Source organism: Meles meles, chromosome 16, assembly GCF_922984935.1.
Source record: "Meles meles chromosome 16, mMelMel3.1 paternal haplotype, whole genome shotgun sequence".
Classification (NCBI taxonomy): Eukaryota; Metazoa; Chordata; class Mammalia; order Carnivora; family Mustelidae; genus Meles; species Meles meles.
The window spans coordinates 28734780-28754731 of NC_060081.1; the positions used below are offsets into that span (position 1 = coordinate 28734780).

The 19952-nt window shown below is 46.7% G+C and overlaps 2 pseudogenes; both read left to right on the forward strand.

The window, feature by feature from the left end:
- The first annotated feature begins 1605 nt into the window (after positions 1–1605).
- Positions 1606–3786, forward strand: LOC123927159 (annotated as a pseudogene).
- Positions 3787–9058: 5272 nt separating this feature from the next.
- Positions 9059–19952, forward strand: part of LOC123926553 — a 43450-nt pseudogene continuing 32556 nt past the window's right edge.

Here is a 19952-nt window from a genome sequence, read left to right on the forward strand (position 1 = left end):
TCTCTGGAGGGCCTGGAGCTCAGAAGTGCAGAATAATACACAGTCCCAGGACAATGAGAATCCCTGAGCAGAGTGCTCTGGGACCAGGATGCAACAGGAGGCCAGAGATCAGGGTCCTCAGGGACAGCAGAGGTCAGAGGACCTGAGCCATGGCTTGATCACAAGTCCAGAACACAGAGTCCTCCCTGCGCCTCTTGCTCCATTTCACTCTTTCAACTCAGAAGGAAGGTAACAGAAGCTTTGGAGCCCCAGAGGGACACACGCTGAACTGAATATTACAGGAAAAAAAGTGCCACAGAAATAGAAATGCTGCAATGAGAATTAGAAACCAAAGTATCTGCCCTAAATACAACATTAGCCAACATTTATTTACACTGCACAATGCACTTTTCACATACGGTATCTCACTGGGTACATTCACACTAAGGAGACCATACTGACACTCTCATTTTGCAGATGGTAAAGCAGAGGCTCAGAGAAGTTAGGTCATTGCTGAAGATCACACAGTTGACAGAAAGGGGACTCACACCCAGGTTGTTACTCCAGATCTCACAAAATAGTTTAAGGATTTATGTTTGCTAAAAGAATGAAGTAACTAACAGACTGGTGCAAACTCATGACAATCCCTCACTCACACAGTGTCAGAAGATTTATAACGACATTCCCCAACATTCTCTCACTGGATCCTGCCAACAGCCCTATGAGGTTCTGGACGCTCGGATTTTGGGAAACCTGACACTTAGACGACCAATTTCTCCATGCCAGGCAGGAAGAAGAGCTAAAAACATAGGTTGCTACTCTTTAGACTCCCACCGCTATAAACCCAGCCTGCTGTCTTAACCGCTGTACTCCAGCTCTTCCCATGCCCAGACACCTAGATGACACTCAATAAATTATTTGTTTAATAAATGTAAGAATGAATGAGAGTGAAGAGAATCAGTATCACATTATGAATGGGGAAGAGATTTAAAAGCTGACACAGTCTACAAGTAGGAGATTTTTAGAACAATTATCTGGCCACTCTGTCCCCTCCCGCAGGGGAAGTGGGATTCCTCCTTCCAACTTGGCTAATTCCACCCCGGGAGGGAGGGGCCCTCCCAGGTGCCCTAGACCCTTGCACCTGCTCCTCTCCCTATGCACGCAGCAGGCTCCTCGGAAGGAGCCGGGATCAGAGGTAAGAGGGGTCCTTGGAGGAGCCCCGGGAGAATAGGGACGGGGCAGGAGGGGGATGAGTGCAGCGAGAACCCTGGCGGGGCAGGGCTGGCCAGCACGTCCAGGTCGGGCTGCGGTGGACTGAGCCGGGCCAGCTCTGCAGAAGGCGGAGGCTAGCTAGCCTGGACAGTCACATCCCACTGCAGGGCCCGGGGGACAGCCGCACTGCCTCTGTACCAGGACTCTTGCCAGCAGCCAGGCAGCGCCTGCACCGCCCCACACTCAGGGACAGACTACGCGGCCCCTCCTAGCTCTGGGCCCCCCCACCCCGCAGCCCCGCGGCCCACTCCCACTCGGCCTCCGCCTGCCCTCTGCCCGCAGCTCTGTCATGCGCTGCCTGCTGCACGGGGCCCGCGCCAGGATGGGGTAGGGGCAGCGCCAAGGAGCCGGGTGATGGGCCGCCCTCTGGGCACTGAGCAGCCTGCCGAGGCCTGACCTACCGCGAGGACTCGCGGACGTCGGTGTGGGCAGGGCAGAACATAGCACTGTGGACCCTGGGTGACGCTGGGGCGGGGAAGGCGTGGGGAGACCGGGGGTAGGGGGATCCGGGGCTGCTGTGGGCGGTGGGGAGCCCGGGAGAGCTGCTGCCACCCGTGCGTTCTGGGCAGTCCTGGAACCCGCCCCCAACAACTCCGGCCACCTTCAGGAGCCCCACCTGGATGTCAAGTGGATGCCCCAGTGCCTCCCAGCAGACTCAGTGGGTTCCATGGCTTCGCTGATGCCCCTCTCCCCATATTTAAGCCCTTAGGTCCTCCTGCTGGTCAGTTGGGACCTGGGCTTTGTGCAAGCAGGTGAGTAAAGGGGTAGTGGGATCAAGCAGAGCTAGTCCGTACATGGGACCTGTTAACCTATTCACTCTGGCACCCAACAGACGGGCCTCCTTCTCCTGTGAATGTGACAGTCACTCACCTCAGAACCAGCTCGGCCACTGTGTCCTGGGACATCCCAGAAGGCAACATTGTCATTGGCTACTCCATTTCCCAGCAAGTACGAATCACCCTTCTGCTCCCTCAGCCTGTGTCCTTGGAACTCTGAGCCTTCCTTCCGTTACCCCCACTGGGGACCAAAGCTCCCCTCCCCGTGGTGGGGGAATCTGGGAGCTGGTGTCCCCTGGCTCAAGCTGCCCTTGTCATCCTACTCCGTGGAGTGCTTGGATGTTTGAGTCCTGGGACTGGTGTGAGACCACCCTCCTGTCCCATCATCTCCCCGCAGCGACAGACTGGCCCTGGGCAGCTTGTGATCTGGGAGGTGAACACCACCACGTGGGCCTGTGCCCTCTGGGGACTGGCTGAAGACAGCGACTACACGATGCAGGTTCGGAGCATCGGCCTTTGGGGAGAGAGCCCCCCAAGGCCTCGGGTGCACTTCTGAACTCTCGAGGGTTCTGACCGGCTACCCTCCAACAGCTCAAGCCCAGGTGAGAGGCTCAGCTATCCTCCACTCCCAAAAGCTTTGGATTCTCTGGCTTTTTACCTGCCCTTTAGCCTCTTGTTTACTTCCCCCCAAACAAGCCAGTCTAGCTTAGATGAATAAAAGGATGACTTAATTCATCATACTGCCAAGAAACGAAGGAATAAGGTTGGCAGGGGACTGGGTATAAACAGGCTGATAATGAATTGTTTGGGAGAAGGGCTTTTAAGCTTCCTTTTCCCCACCGTCTGTTCCTAGCCGCCGCAGTCTGTGTGAATACTTGCCCGCAACGGTCCTGCTTTTTTGGTCTCTAACTCCCTGTCCACCTTCCTAGAGAGGGGCTCGCAGGGGCAACCCTGCCCCCAGACTCTCCATCCTTACGGGTCTGCATAGAAGAGCTCTGTGGCCGCTCCCCATAACCTGGAGTCTATCTCTTTCTTCTCAGGTGACATCACAGTGGAGGGTCTGGATGGACAGCGACCACTGCAGACAGGGGAAGTGGTTATTGTGGTGGTGTTGCTCATGTGGGCCAGTGAGTGAGCAGCTGCACGGGGCACCAAGGATTGGGGGAGTGGGGGCTCAGTGAGGGTGGGAGGTGGTGAAGGCTGTCAGGGGAAAAGGCAGGGAGGGAAATGCAGGGGAGATGCTTAGTTGAGGGTGCGCAGAAGTTTGAGGAGAGGAAGGCTAAGAGGGTGGTGCTCGCATATGAGCACCCGAAATTCAAGGGTTTTCTTCTCAGATTTTCTAGAAACCGTGTGGGTATCTCACTGCCCTTCAAGGCTGTGAGTGGGGAGGTCAAGATCAAGGTGCAGATTGTATTGTTGTGTCTCAGCTGTAATTGGGCTCTTCTGCTGTCAGTATGATATCATCAAGGACAACGACTCCAACAACAACCCCAAGGAGAAGGGGAAGGGGCCAGAACAGAGTCCTCAGGGAAGACCAGTGGGGACGAGACAGGTAATATGATGTGGGGCCAGTGAGGGAGGGAAGGGTGATTTCGCTTCTAGAAGCAGTCAGGGAAAGGGAGAAGGCCAAAGAGGGGCAGGAAGAGAAAGGAAATGGATATTTGGGATGAAGGAGGCTCTTACCTTCCTGACATGAGACTCAAGCCATTTTTTTTCAAAACAGAAAAAGTCACCATCCATCAAGACCACTGATGTATGAGTGAAGAAACCGAACTCGAAAACAGATGCACTAACAACCTGGGGATGGGGATAGGGTCAGGGAGAGCCTCAGTTGGTGATCTGCCCAAGACTGAAGGATCCCATAATCTCTTAGAGGGTAATGACACTCCCACAATCTCAGGCCTGGTACCCATCCTCTTTCCACTGTGAGCAGGGCCAGAAGGTAGGTCTCTTAGGGGCTGTGCCCCTGGACCTGGGGAATGGCTATCAGATGGGATATGTCCTTCCATCCCCCAGGTCAAGGGGAGAGACACCTGTTCAACTGTATCCCACTAAGTCCCAGATGGGGCCCCCATCGCACCTGCATCAGGTCTCTCGGCATCCCCAGCTGCCCCCACATCTTGCCTCTGGGTCTCAGAGAGGGGTGTTTCTTGGGGTTCTCCACCTCCCCCAGCAACTCAAAGGAATTGTCTGGGTCTGGGGCAGATGCTGCACTGCACTACTCCAATGTCTTCCACGGAGCCTCAGGTGCTCCCCCTCTCACCTGGTAGCCCCCCTCCCCCAGCTGCTGCTGGTGACCTCACCCCTTGGACATTTTTCCAATAAACGTTCTTGGACAAACTGGAGATGACTGTATGGGACACTGTATAGTATGCTGAAGACACTTCCCCACTGTCTCTCCCCTGACCACAAGGGCCTCTCACACCACCACCAACTCCACAGGAACACTCTCATTGTTTTAAGGCATTTGTTTTGATTCTATAACCTGGAATGGGTGGGGAGAGGACAGAAATGGGTATAGAAAACTAGAGCCCTAATTCCTTTTGTTTTGTTCAGTGAGAAGGGCGGAGAAGGAAAAGAAGGGGCGGGGGGATATAAATTCTCCTGCATCCGTGGAAACGAAGGTTATACCACACGAGAGGGGCCAGTAACCTTTTCAAGTTCACTGCCCACATTGACACCCAAGCTTTTCACCATTTATTCCTCTGACTCCTCCATCAACCTCAGTTAATTTCCAGAAAAGGACTGAGTGGTGTTTGGGACAAATCAAAGAGCAGCTCCACTAATGGAACCTTCAGTCCACGTGCTCCTACCCTGTGCCTCCTGTACTTAGAGTCTTCCCCGCCCTCACTCTTCCTTTTGTTTCTGTCTGCCTCTGTCTCTGCTGATTCGGTCAAAGTCAATAATAACTGTAAAGTGTAAGTGAGTTTATATTCACTCTCTGCCACTATATCCAGAGGAGGATTATGGAAATAAAACTGAGGGGTTGGAACTCCCCTGTCAAAAGACTTATACTTTGGGCTCTGGGGCTACTTCTTTCCTGTGAAAGTAGAGGCTTTCCTCTACTCTTTCCTAAATTCCAAGGGTGGGGAATGGTGCCAATGAGAGAAATACCTGTTGATGTTTGCAAGCACTATGGGGGAAAGGCTGCAGAACCCAGAATCTGGACATCATATGCTATACTCTCTGGAGAATCAGAGGTCTTCTCAACTTCGGATCTTTCCAGAGGAGGTGTATGAACTCTCCTTTCTGCATCTCAGTCTCTCTGGCATGTTACAAGAATTTAGGCCAGTAATTCTGAAAGGGACCACAATCCAAATAGATCAAGAAGTCATTATCCTTTCTACTTAACCTAGCTCCAACCCCAGGTATCACAGACTTAACTTCATCCTATCAGATAAGCCAAGTTCTCATTTGCCCTCTGCCTTGAACCACAAAAGCATCCAGATCTGGGCAGCAGTCTTTGATCCACTGCTTCCCAGTTCTGAAGTAGTACCTCTCACTGGCCACTGGCACGGAAACACTCACATCTCTGGACTCTGGACACCTCATCTCTTGGGATGGAGGTGGCACGGGGTATAGAAGCATGGCATAGATATAGGGAGCTAGAAGTTCAGAATATAAAGGCTGTTTAAATGCATCAGCTCTGGGTTGAATCCCAGTTGCATCATTTACTGTTAGTTTGTTAAGTGACCCCTCTAATCCTGAGTCTCCTGGGATGTGAAATGGAACTAATAATGCCATCCCCTTCAAAAGGTGTCTTTGAGATTAAATGAGATAATGCATCTACAACCTTTTGCCCAGTACCTGGCAGAGGCATACTGAGTATTCAGTTAGCTATCATGATTAGCCTTGTGATACCCCGTGCAAATCATATAGCCTATTTCGGTTAAAACCGGCCCTCTGCAAAACGTGTGAAAGCAACCGCCCTGCCTTCCTCCAGGGTTGTAAGGATTAAAAGAAGTATTCGGCCACACTTTACTCACAATCACGGTGTGAGAAAGACAGCCATTACCTAGGTAGGACCTGGAGTATGTGGAGGGCTTGTGGGCGTGGCTTGAGCTTGAGTTTGCAAGCAAGGACAGGATTGGTTGAAGAGAGGACTCGAGTCCTCTCGGGGTCCCGCCCTAGACCTCACTGCGCCTGCGCACCTTCTGTTTGCTTCAAGGCGAAGCTAGGTGGGGACCTGGTGAAGAGTGTTCGGCTCTCTTAGCATCTGCGTCAGCGGCAGTCTCTGCGGCTGCGTGGCGGGTTGTCCAGGTAACGACGGGAGTTGTCGCTGACTGGTGGCATCAGAGAGACAGGTGTTCTTCAGGCAGTTGAAGCATCTGAGGACCCTGCTGAGCCCTCAGGTGAGGAGTTGCATGCCTCCTCCTTCCCTCGCCAGCCTTAACGTTCCCAGAGAAGTGGGGGAACTGAAATCTCACCATGCTGAGTGCCTACTGTATGCGGAATCTCTGCTCGGTAGGCAGTGTGCGGTAGTCAAGACGGACCACTAACTTCGGTAGCTTTCATTCCTTTTCATTTGACCTCAGTTGTGTACGAGGCCCCGTGCTGGGCGCACGTGTAAACAACGAACCTAAGTCTGCGCCCGGATAAACAAGCGCTTTAGGTAAAAGCCCCAAAGACGGAGTGCGGAAGACCTCACGTGCGCTCTGTTGATGAAGATCTCAGATTCAGAAAAGGATGGGCACCGGGAGAGGAACCATGCTAAAGGAAGGCTGGGTTTTGGAGCTAGGAGACCAGCATTCAAGTCCTAGTGCCAGCTCCACTTTAAATAAATGGTCCAATCGCGCTGACTTCAAGCCCTCGGCACACAGTCTCTGAGGCCCACCCAACTACTCCATTTGGAAAATGGGAGTAACAATAATAGCAGCCTGAGGGGGTTTGGAGGAAGAGTTAAGGAAAGTCATGTGCCCATAGCCTTATCAAACTAAAAAACCCTGTAGAAACTGATAGACGAGAGAAAACATTCAAAATTCAAAGGATAGACTCATACAAAGCTAATGATAGTATCTGCCATCAGTGAATGTTTCCTATGTAGCAAGACAGCATAATTTCAGGAGTTAGGATTGTGGTTTGTGGAGTCAGACATACGTGGATTTAAATCTTGGTTCCATCCCCTTATAAACTGTGTATGTCAATTTGAGCAAATTACTTAACTTTTCTGAACCTCAGTTTCCCCATCTGTAAAATAGGCATAATCATATCTGTCTCAGCATTATGAAGTAAAAGGACAATGCATATTGAGCATGGATCAAAATGTCTAGTCTATGGTAAGATCTTGTTAAAGGTTGGTTTTTATTATTCTACTCCCTGCCCCCATTTAATCCTCACCACAGTGCTGTGAGGCATGAGGAAGGCTTCACAGCGAATGTGGTATTAGGAGAATAGAGGGAAATTAGAACAAAAGAGAGAAGTGCTCATTGCTCAGGACACTGCCCCCGAAATTGTAATTTAAAAATTCCTTTACCCTAATGGAATAATTGGAAGTGAAAATCCCCTTCAATCTTTCAAAATAAGATGTCATGTTGCAGGGTAGGGCAAATGCCCAGGATTGGCAAAGTGATGAGGGAAGATGATGAGCAAGGAAAATGAGGAACCTCAGCCTTTCGAACCTAATTCAATCAAGCGGTGGGGGAGGGTAAAGGTGGTGGTGTGGCTATTTTCTGACTCTGAGGATTTTGATGGAGGGAAGAAAAAAAATACGCCTTTTAAACCTGGGACTTTGGAGGTAGGTGGGTTAGGAGTGAAAAGTAACAAAGTTTCAAACCAGAGCTCTGGAGCCCAAGTAATTAATCACACTATTGGAGCAGAAGCTGAATGTTTTATTTCAAGGAGGGAAGTCCTTAGTTCAGAACCGTTGAGGACCAGGTGGTGGACAGATGTGGAAGAGAATAATTGACTGGGAGATGATCACTTCAAAACTGGACTTCTGAGCAGTGCATAGTTTGGGGGGGGGGGATTAAAAAAAAAAAACTAAGCTGGTGGCTTTTCATCCTAAATCTCAACTCTGATTGTTTAACTCCCCATTCCAGAACTTTCCCTGTCTTTTTCCTACCAAATAAGCCCAAACTCCTTGGCCAAATTCCAAAGTGTTTTTTTTGTGCTGGCCTCACTGTTTTTCCTGTCTTCCTTCGTCTGTTCTATTTGTAAGATAGTTTAAGCTAAATTAAATTACTGTCTCTTAATGAGATTTGCCTTTGCTCCTATCATTCCTTCTACTTCAGATAACTTCCCCCATTTAACTACATCCAATTCTTCAAACCTTAAAGTTGGGTCATTTAAACATAAAACGATTTCAGACTTCTCCAAACTATCATGGCTTTGTACATGCCTTTCTAATGGGATTTTTTCTGTTTTGCACCATGTTATTAGCCTGGGGGCAGGGACTGTATTTTGCTCTTTGTCTTCCTCTGAGCCCCTGGCTACATGCCTTTCTCAGTAAGGTACTCAAAAAATATTGAATGAGGAGTGCCTGGGTGGCTAAATCATTAAGTGTCTTCAGCAAGGTCATAATCCAGGGTCGTGGGATTGAGCCCCACATTGGGCTCCCTGCTCACTGGGAAGCCTGCTTCTCCCTCTCCCACTCCCCCTGCTTGTGTTCCCTCTCTCGCTGTGTCTCTGTCAAATAAATAAAACCTTTAAAAAATAATATTGAATGAAAAAAAAATGTGTATATTGAATGAATGGCCAAAGACCAGAACCTATTAAAAAAGAAAAACTTATCAGACCAAATGAATTTATTTCAGTTGAGCTATGAAGGAGCAAGACCATTGCAGGGGCACATTGGTACAGTTGATACTGTGTGTCACCTCAAAGTGTATTTGCATTATGGGTTTCTAAAGCACCTTGTTCTCCTGGGCCAGGGGTTTTATAGCCTTGGAGACCAAGATGCATCTTTTGTTTTAAGAACTATGATTTGGAGAATTGACCAAAGTCACACTAGAGCTAAAGGAACTAGAAATGCTTTTGTCACTCTGGATGAACACCTGGGCTTATTTTTGCCCCCTCTGCCTCTGCAAGATGGAGCTGCAAAGGTGACCTGCATGGCTTGGTCCCAGAACAATGCCAAGTTTGCCGTCTGCACAGTGGACCGAGTGGTGTTGCTATACGATGAACATGGGGAGTGGAGAGAGAAATTCTCCACCAAACCAGCTGAAATGAAGGTGAAGAGAGTACTCTGTGTGTCCTTAACCTGTTCATGGGGTCTTATGAATCTGGAAAACTTCCTAACTAACTTCCCCGGCCATCTGCATAGGAAATGGCCTGCCCCATCTTTTCTCAGGATAAATCCCTCACGCTCCATACAGTCACACAAACACCTTTTCTTCTCTTTTCTCTACCATGGGTACTCATGACTTTTTTTTCCTTTTCCTTTTTTAACTCTTAATATGGCAGGAAGAGCTATATGGTGAAGGGCATGGCTTTTTCTCCTGATTCCACTAAAATTGCCATAGGACAGACTGACAACATCATCTATGTGTACAAGATTGGAGAAGATTGGTGAGGATAGAGACTGGGAGGTGGGGGTGACCTGGAAAAGAAGGGGAAGGCAGGAAGAAATGTCTCATTGGGGAAAGGGGAGTAGAGAAGATGATGGTCCAGGCTGGGACGTGGAGAGCAAAGGCCTTCCCGAGTCTGTTGCTGCTTCCCTATCTGTGCCTGCCTCATGTGTTGTGAGATCCCATCCCTGGTGGGATCAGCCTAAGGACAGCATGAGGACCTGTGATGGGAGCCCTTGGTGACACAGCATCTTTGTTATTATTCTAACACTGCTCGGGTTTCATTGTATGCCTCCTTTCAAGGCTCCTATGGAACGGTAGGAAACATTAGGGGGAGCAGGGAACGTACCTGGTCTTTCCTCCCTTCCCCCAGCATCACGTGTGGCACTTTATTTATGAAAGTGTTTTTAATGTGTTTTCCCTCCTTTTATGTGGCAGGGGTGACAAGAAAGTCATCTGTAAGAAATTCATCCAGACGGTAAAGTTCAGACCTGTCTCTGGGAGATTTGGATGAACAAACATATATCAATATATCTACTTGTAAATGTAACCAGAAGTTGCATTTTTAAAACTTGTCAGTCTTGACTTTTCCAACTGAGAGGATGGAGGATGGCGCTGCGTGGCTGCCCATCCTCCTTGCTTTCCTCCTTGAGCCCTGCTGTGTCCTCTTCTCTGCTGTAGGCGACTGGGGTGGTGGCACGTGTGGGGGGTTCAGTTTGTTATAAATGCACTGGGCTACATGGATAGAGTTATCCTTTTCATGATTTCCTCCTTACAGAGTGCTGGCACTTGTCTGCAGTGGCCGGCAGAGCACATCATTGTTTTTGGACTGGCTGAAGGGAAGGTAAAGAAGGAAGAGAAACACAAGAGAGGTTGTGGGTGGGGATAATGGTTCTGGAGAGAGAAATACGGTTAAATGTTTCCTTAGGGTCAAGTTATATATTGGGGGGAAAACAGAAGGACCAGTTTTTTGTTATTTCTTTTTCTTTCCTTAGGATCTGGGTGGGATTGAAAGGAACCTAACCAGACTTATATCCATTTTCCCATTTTCAGGTTCGTTTAGCAAACACTAAAACTAATAAATCATCTACCATCTATGGGACAGATTCTTACGTGGTATCACTGACAACAGAATGAGTACGGAAGAGCAGTATCCCAAGCTTGGAGACATAGGAAGAAGCGATGGGGATGTCGGGACTGGGAGACTATAATATGGAAGATGGGGAGGAGTGGTAGCAGGGAGCCCAGGTAGGGTAATGTTTGACGCAGAAGCGGGATTTCTTGGTGAGACAGAGTAATCTCTTTCTTCCTCTTCCTCTTCCTTTTAATTCACTCACTTTTTTAGTTCCTCTGGGAAAGGAATTCCCTGGTCATGCAGATGGCACCATTGTTAGGTATTTCTTCGATGATGAAGGCCTGGAGAGTCACAGGTATGACTAAAGGATGCTGTGAGATGGGGGTAAAGAAACCCAAGATCCCTCCTAGGGGAGGTTGAACATTAAGATTGAGGTGGTTGGTGGGGGGCACATTTAGATGCAGCCACAGAGAGAATTTTTATTCAGGAGGCCACAGCTTAATATTTGTGGGCAAAGAGGAATCGAGTGGAAAGGATTCTGAGAGTAAGGGAAAGTGAAAATTATTCTTATCTATGTAAAAAGTGTATTTATATGTATAAACTCATAGGAAAAGTCATTCTCAAGAGAGAAAAGGGAAAGGGTGGGGGATAAAATGAATGTTTATGTTTTACTTTATGTAATTCTCTATTGTCCAACTAACTTACCTTATGACTTACTTGTAGAGGGGTGCCTGGCTGGCTCAGTTGGTGGATCATGTGACTCTTGATCTCAGGGTTGTTTGTTTGAGTGCCACATTAGGTGTAGAGATTACTTAAATAACTAAAACTTTAAAAAAATAGTAATCCCTTTCTGCCTGGGTGACTTTCTCCAAACCAGGAAAAATCCGGCCTTAGCCTAAAGCAGTCTCCTCTGAAACTAGAGAATCTCTTCTTCCCTTTGGACCCCAACCTAAAAATATGACATTAAAGGCAGGAAAGAGAAATTCCTACTTTATTGGAAGCCAAAAGAGATTTAAAAAAAGAATTACTCAGGTAATAATGAAATTTATTTCTTCTGTAAAGAAAGAGCTGTATGCTCCGTGTGGACCTAGCCAGTGTTAGTTAATGTGTAGGATATGTCCCTTTGGGGGCCTTAGAGGTATTTACTAAAGAACTCAACATACAAGCCTTTTGAGGTTTCCTCTTGAGGACAATGTCAGACATGTGTGTGCATGTCATACATATGTGTGTAAGAGTATAAAACACAAAGACGGTTTGTGAAGTTCTCCAGATTAGGATGTGTTGGGGTGGGAAAATGTTGGGAGGAAGATTGATACAGGGTATAAATTTTTCCTAGAAAGGAAAAATCCCTGGCTGAGGCTGTCAGAGTCAGAGTGATTGGAACCCTTTACTTCTGTCTTAGGGGAAGTTGGTGAACCACCCCTGCCCACCCTTGGCTTGGGCAACCAATAGCATCGTGGCTGCAGGCTGGGATCAGAGAATTGTAGCCTATGGAAAGGAAGGCCATGTGCTACAAACTTTTGATTACAGCCGTGACTCTCAGGAGCGGGAGTTCACCACCGCTGCTGCAAGCCCTGGGGGCCAGTCTGTTGTGTTGGGAAGTTATGACAGATGGGTCCCTTTCCATGTGCATCTACTGCCTACTTTCCCTGTGTACACCTTGCTCTAGCCCAGTTATTTTCAACCAGAGTGGGAGAATGGTTGGAAATCAATGTAGGTTGAAAGAGATCCTCAGGTTTTAATTCACTCACTTCCCTTTTCCTGCTCCCACCATCGGTTGGGACTCTGGCAGTTCCACAATACACCAGGATTTTGTGTGTCTGTGCCTCTGCATGGGACTCCATAGTGGAATTCATCTCCACTGTCTTTGTATTACCATTGCCTCTGTTCAGACCACTGGCTCCGTGTTTGTCCCATGATATTACACTTTGGTGTTTATAGTTATCTGGCTAAACTGAAACGCCCTTGAGAAGAGGGCCTATTCATTGTTTTTAAATCTCCAGTGGCCAAATTAGAATCCAGTACATAATATATGCTTAAAGGTTTTGTGAAGGAAGAAAGGAAGGACGGGATAGATGGATGATGGAAGGGTAAATAAAATAAAATAAATAAAGGGCCCCAGTCCCTTCACATCAGCTTTACTAGCCCTGTCCTTTTATCCCCTTCGATGTCATGTGGGTCTCTTCCTTCCTTTTTCTCTGTTTCTTTTTCCTTATTTCTGCCTTGCTAACAGCTCATTTTTCTCACCAGCCATGATCTCCTTTTGTTTTCTCCACTCCTATCGCTCTCACCCCATTTTACTTTTCTCTTGATTGTCCCAACTTCCTTCCTTGGAACCTTTTAGTCCTCTCCTATGAGATTCCCTAGCATGTGTGTTCTCTTTCACTTCCTTTCTTCGCTGAACAGCAAGACTCATTGCCTTCAGTTACCCACCCATTTCCACCCTTTTGCTCAGTCTCCATCTCTTCTGAAATCCACCTTCTTAATTTCAGACTTCGGCTACTCAACTAAAGCCCTTGAAGAAGTATCTGGGAAGTGGCAAAGCCCAAGGAGATTGCCAACTTAAATACGGTCACTGCCTTGGCCTGGAAACGGGATGGCTCACGACTCTGTGCGGTGTGTTTTAAGAGTAATCCCTTTCTGCCTGGGTGGAAAATCCAGACTTAGCCTAAAGCACTCTCCCTGAAACTAGAGAATCTCCTCTTCCCTTTTGACTCCAACCTAAAAAGATGACATTAAAGGCAGGAAAGAGAAATTCACACTTTATGGGAAGCCAAAAGAGACAAAGAATTCTGTAGGCAGGGCTGATTTCTCTCCTTCATCCCATCACTGTCCTTGAGTGCTGTGAGTGCCACCTCTTTCCATCTGGTACTTCCCCAAACTGCCAGCCCTTTTACTGCCAACTCTTTCCTAGATTCTAGAACTTGGGTTTCAAAGGTGTCTCTAGATATCCTTCTGATGCCTGTGACCTTTTATGTTGTCGCTTTCCCTTCTAGGGCACACTCTGTGGTGGAGTGGAACAGTTTGACTGCTGCCTCCGGAGAAGCATTTACAAGAATCCGTTTGAGTTGACATATGTGGGACCTAGCCAGGTGAGCAGCTGATAGCCAGTGCACCAAAATCTCCTTCTGGACACTGCCACAGTGTCAAATATAACCCCTGGCAGAGCTGTTCTGGAGAACAGAGTGTATCAGGCAACTCTTTGGCAACTTTCCTGCTGTAGCCCTTCCAGCTTACTGTAAGAAAAGATTTAAACACCAAATTTAAGGGGTACAGAGATCGCCACTTCCATCTTCCTGGTTTAAAACTTTACTACCTGGGGCTCCTGGATGGCTCAGTCTTAAGTGTGGGACTCTTGATTTCAGCTCAGGTCATGACCTCAGGCTTGTGAGATCAAGCACCACATGGGGGCTCCACACTGGGCATGGAGTCTGTTTAAGATTCTCTCTTTCCCTCTCCCTCGGCCCCACCCATGTCTCCATCCCTCTCTAAAACAAAACAAAACAGAAAAAGCTTTATTACCTATATGTTGTTAACTAGGGAGTTTAGGATTATGCAGGTGCATAACATTGCTTTAGGGCCTCTGAACTCACCGTGTGTGACATTGCAAGGTAATTTCTTTGTTCTTGAGCCCACTTTTCTGTTTTCCCTACCTCTGTCCCCTTTTCCTTCCATTTATTATTCATTGGTTCCTTCATTCTTTTTCTCTTTTTTTAAAAATTTTGTTCACTTATTTGACAGAGTGTCCACACAGGAGCCAGGGGAAGGCCAGAGGGAGAGGGAGCACTTGGACGTGGGGCTGAATGTGGGGCCTGATCCCAGGATCATGACCTGAACTGAAGGCAGATGCTTAATCAGCTGAGCTACCCAGGTTCCCCCTCTTTTTTTTTAAGATTTTATTTTTAAATAACTCTACACCCAACTTGGGGCTCAAACCCACAACTGAGATCAAGAGTTTCATGCTCCTCTGACTGAGCCAGCCAGGCACCCTTGTTCTTTCATTTTCTGTCCATTCTCTATACATGAGCACTGTTAGGACAGAGAATACAAAGATAATTGTCTGTATTATATTGTTCCTTAATCAGGATCATTTTAGCAAAGAAGTATATGAAATGACAGTATGATCAGTATACACCATGATTAAAGTAATCACAAAGATTTTCACAAGAGGTAGAGGATTGTAAGGAGAGTGATTAGTTTGACCCCGTATGTATTATGTATTAGCATTGAAGGAGATAATCTCTGAAAACATTTTGTAAATAGTAAAGCACTGTGTGAATATGAGGTGTCATTTTTACCAACAATAGCCTAGGCTAGGTGAGGAAACAAGATACTAGCTTTGTTGAACACTGTGGAGGTGGGCACGGCAGGTTAACCCCTCTTTGGGGTTGAGGGAAGCCTCAGGGGGCTCAGACTTGTACCTTACCAAGGTGATTGTGAAGAACCTGTCATCGGGGACCCAAGTGGTACTCCAGTCACACTATGGCTATGGGATAGAAGAGGTGAAAATCCTCGGAAAGGAACATTAGTTACCTGGTGGCCCACACGTCAGACATGCTGCTGCTGGGGGACCTGAACACTAATCGCTTTAGTGAGGTAGGACCCCCAGGCGGAGGGGCAGGGAATGGAGCATCGTGAGCTGCTACTTCCAGGGAGCCCAGGTCCCTAAGGGGGAAGATCTCTAAGTAAAAGCTCTAAGATGCTGGCGTTGGGGACCTGGTGGACCTGGGAGTGAGACCCTGGAGATTTGGAATCCTGGAATGGGAATTCCCACTGTTGGACAGTGTTTACAGGATCACTCAGAAGCCTAGAAGTCTAGGGCAGAATGTGACACAGCACCCCACTTGTGGAACATCAGGGCCTTCCTAAACTCCTTCTCTCTGCCTCCTACCCTGTCCTTGTCTCAGCGTTGTCTTGGATACTTACCCACATTGTTCTTATGTCCTCTCTCTCTTTGACACGTGGCTTGGCAGGGATCTGGTGGCAATGAGAAGTATTTCTTTGAAATTGAGAATGTGAGTAGAGCTTGATTAACCAACCCTCACCATCTCAGTAAACCTCCTAGCTAAGAGCAGATAAAGGAGGGCAAGATAGGCAGAAGAACAGAATACAGAGAAAAGTGGGAGTCACTTTGCACTGACAAGACATCTCCCTCTACTACTGTTGACCATGCAGACTTCTTCATGCAAACTTCCTGCCACGTGACAGTTCCCTTCATCCCCAGGTGTGCATGATCTTCAATGCTGGAGAGCTAACCCTGGTGGAATATGGGAGTAATGATACCCTGGGTTCTGTACGTACTGAATTCATGAACCCCCACCTCATCAGGTAACCCCACAAGGTTCTCTAAATTTTTGAAACCCCAAAGAAGTCCCTTTTAACCTCTCACTCCTGTATCCTCAAGATTAATCTAAAAACGTCATCCCATATGGTACTTTGGGGCCCTTGCTAAACATCCCGATGACCCAAGTCCATTCTGCCTTACCTCACCCTTCGTGTTTCAGTGTCCGTATTAATGAGCGGCGTCAACGAGGGATGGGAGACTATAAGAAATTGGCTTCTCTTGTTGATGTTAAGACTATTGCTATAGGTAAGACTCTCCCATAATTCTGATAACAAAACAGATGTTTCTAGTATGCTTCCATATCACAGGGGTGTGTAGAGTGGAGAATGCAGGAATCTGAGAGGCACCAGGTTAATGTATGGCCCTGCTCTCACAGAGGATGTGGGAAGTGTTCTAATCCACGTGTGTGAGTCTGCATCTAGCTGTATAGATACAGATAAACTGTTACGCATATCAGCTTGTCCCTATAATTGTTCATGTTCTTTAGGCATGTATCTTTGGGCTAGGAATTGTGAACTGTAGAGTGGAACCTTTAGTCAATTTATGAATTTTCCTGTTTAGACTTAGGACATAGGATAATGGACTGTTCGAACTGGAAGGGGACTTATTTTCTGTAGAGTTTGACATTGGTAGCCAGTGTTGACAAAATTTATTTGAATTTCACAAGTGTTCACATAAATAAATACATCTTATTTTACATATTAATAATTAACTCTGGGGACACCTGGGTGGCTCAGGCAGTTAAGAGCCTGCCTTCGGCTCAGGTCATGATGCCAGAGTCCTGGGATCAAGTCCCACATAAGGCTTCCTGCTCAGCAGGGAGCCTGCTTGTCCCTCTGACTTCTGCTCTCCCTGCTTGTGCACTCACCCTCTCTGACAAATGAATAAATAAAATCTTTAAAAAAATTAACTGTATCATGAAATGTTTCAAGCATGGAAAAATGTATTTAGAACAGCACAGTATTCCCTATGATGTATAGAGAATAACATACCCATATAGCCTCATTAAGAACAAGGTCTAGAGTCAAACCTCCCCACTTCTGCAATTATACCTGGGTGATCTTAGGTCAAATTTCTTAACCTTTCTGTATCTCAGTTTCCTCATCCACAAAATGGGGATAAAAATTGTACCTACCTTATATGAAAAGCACTTAGACTAATGTCTGGCACATAATAAGTACTTAATAAATGTTAGCTATTAATAATATTATTACTTGTGTACCCATACCTAGTTCTTTTTTTTTTTAAGAATTTATTCATTTATTTGACAGAGATCACAGGCAGAAAGGCAGGCAGAGAGAGGAGGAAGCAGGCTCCCTACTGAGCAGAGAGCCTGATGCGGGACTCGATCCCAGGACCCTGAGGTCATGACCTGAGCCGAAGGCAGAGGTTTTAACCCACTGAGCCACCCAGGCGCCCCTTTTTTTAAGATTTCATTTATTTATTTGACACAGAAAGAGAGAGAGAGATCACAGCGGCAAGCAGAGAAAGAGTGGAAAGCAGGCTCCCTGTCAAGCAGAGAGCCTGGTGCTGGGCTTGATTCCAGGACCCTGAGATCAGGACCTGAGCTGATTTCTGAGGTCTCGTTTAAGAAGTTTCCCTGGGGCACCTGACTGCCTGAGCCAGAGGAGCATGTGACTCTTTTTTTTTTTTTTGAAGATTTTATTTATTTATTTGACAGACAGAGATCACAAGTAGGCAGAGAGGTAGGTGGAGGGGTGGGGGCGGGGCAGGGAAGCAGGCTCCCTGCTGAGCAGAGAGTCCAATGCAGGGCTCAATCCCAGGACCCTGGGATCATGACCTGAGCTGAAGGCAAAGGCTTAATAAACCACTGAGCCACCCAGGTGCCCCAGCATGTGACTTTTGATCTCAGGATCGTGAGTTTGAGCCCCAAGCTGGGTGTAGAGTTAAATAAATAAATAAATAAATAAATAAAATTTTTAAAAAAGAAGGTTCCTACTCCCTCCTACATTTTAATATTTTTAGATTTTGCTTCTCATCTGGAATTAATTTTTGTGTGTAACGTGGGTGTGGCTCATAATTTACTTTTTCCATGTTTAACCATTTATTGAAAATCCATTCACTGATTCGTAATGTCACCTCTTATAAATCAAGTTTCCAAATACATATGCGGCTGTTCTTAAGATACCTTTACAGTTCATGAGTTTTATGTTTCACATCAGATTGTTGAGTTGTAATGGAAATGATGTAATATGGCGGCCCATGTTCCAGTGGCAGTAATGAGCTGTGAGACTTTGGACAAGTCATCCCACTACAAAGGGCTTGTCTTCAATAGTGTATAAAATGACCTTCTCTTAACCTTTTTTCATTCGTGACCCCTTTGAGTATCTAATTAAAATCATAGATCCTGGGATGCCTGGGTGGCTCAGTTGGTTAGGCGACTGCCTTCAGCTCAGGTTGTGATCCTCGAGTCCCACTTTAGGCTCCCTGCCTGGCAGGGAGTCTTCTTCTCCCTCTGACCCTCCCACCTCTCATGCTCTGTCTCTCTCTCTCCCTCTCAAATAAATAAATAAAATCTTTTTTAAAAAATCATAGATCCTTTCCCAGAAGAAAATACATAAACATATAATTTTGTATATAATTTCAGGGTGTTCACAGAGATGGGGTCCCACAGCTCTAGTATTCTGTGATTCTACTTAAAAATTGAGACATTGAAACATGGCTTTATGAAGTTGGCTTTTAATTAAAGGAAATTTCATTTTTAGGTTGGTCTTCCCAGTTGTAGACATTAGCTGGCATTTGGTCTTGAGCTTGAGCACGGATCAAGGCAGGACATTGCGCATTGGTAACGTATACAAATAAGAGCTGTGAAGGCGCCGTGTTCAGGAGACTCCCTGAAAGCATCCTAGCCAGTCCGTAAGTGTGATCTTATCTTACATTGTCTGCAAAATTCACACCAAACTAAAATACTTATCCTCTGCACTTTCAGCCTGACTTTAATCAGAGGTTCCTTCTGTTTTGTCTGTGTGCCTTCTCCACTGTTTGCCCCTCGGGGCTCTTACATCATTGACACTCAAAGTGCAAGGAACTCCTTGTAGCACATATGTTCATCGAGGTCGTTTCATCCATCAGCTTTCTCTTCATGGTTGTGCTGGAACTGGGGCTCTTCCTTAATGTGCTCAGTGCTGCCTTCCAGAGGATTTCTTGAGTAAAGGATGCCCGTTGCTCTGATCTGTTCTGATCTGCTATGAGACAACTCCAAGATCCCAGAGAGGAATCTCATTTCTTGATGGATCTGGACCTTTTGAGCTAGCTACAGAGTTAAACAAAATCTCTATAATTTTAGTATAAATCTAGTATTGTAAGCATCTTAGCAAAATTATGTCATATTCCTCATACTCTACACTGATGGAGCATTCTTAAAGCCCAACATAATAATTAAAGGCAAGACTTTTGCAGGCTGCCTTGTGTCTGTATATGATTATGTGGAATCTGTCTTCTTAACCCTCTCTCTTTTACTTTGTAGTGGATCTGACTGGTGGCTACAACATTGGCACCATCAGCCATGAGAGCCGTGTGGATTGGCTGGAACTTAATGAAACGGGCACAAGCTTCTCTTCAGGGACTGGAAACTTCGTGTAAGAAGGGTTACTAAGGCCTTAGCCATTGAGTAGTCCATAGAGGATGTGATACTACCTGCTGCCAGGGATTGCGGGGGGCAGGATGGGCTTAATTTCTTGGTGCACTATGCCATCAACATAGCAAAAGGCACAGAAGAATCAACATGGTGTCTGTTATCACAGCCCATCTGTTAACATAGCCCATACCTTAAGAAGATGGTATTGTGATGGCACCAAAGTCAAGAGGGAAATTTGGGAGCTGGTTTCTCTTTTACTGTTCACAAGTCTGTGCCCTCGGGAGACTGCCTCACCCCTGAATGCCTGGCTGAACTTTACCCACACCTGTTGCAGCATTCCTCAGCTACACGTACCCCACAGTGTTAAGGCTGGCTTGACAGTCTCCCCCAAACTCCTTATTGA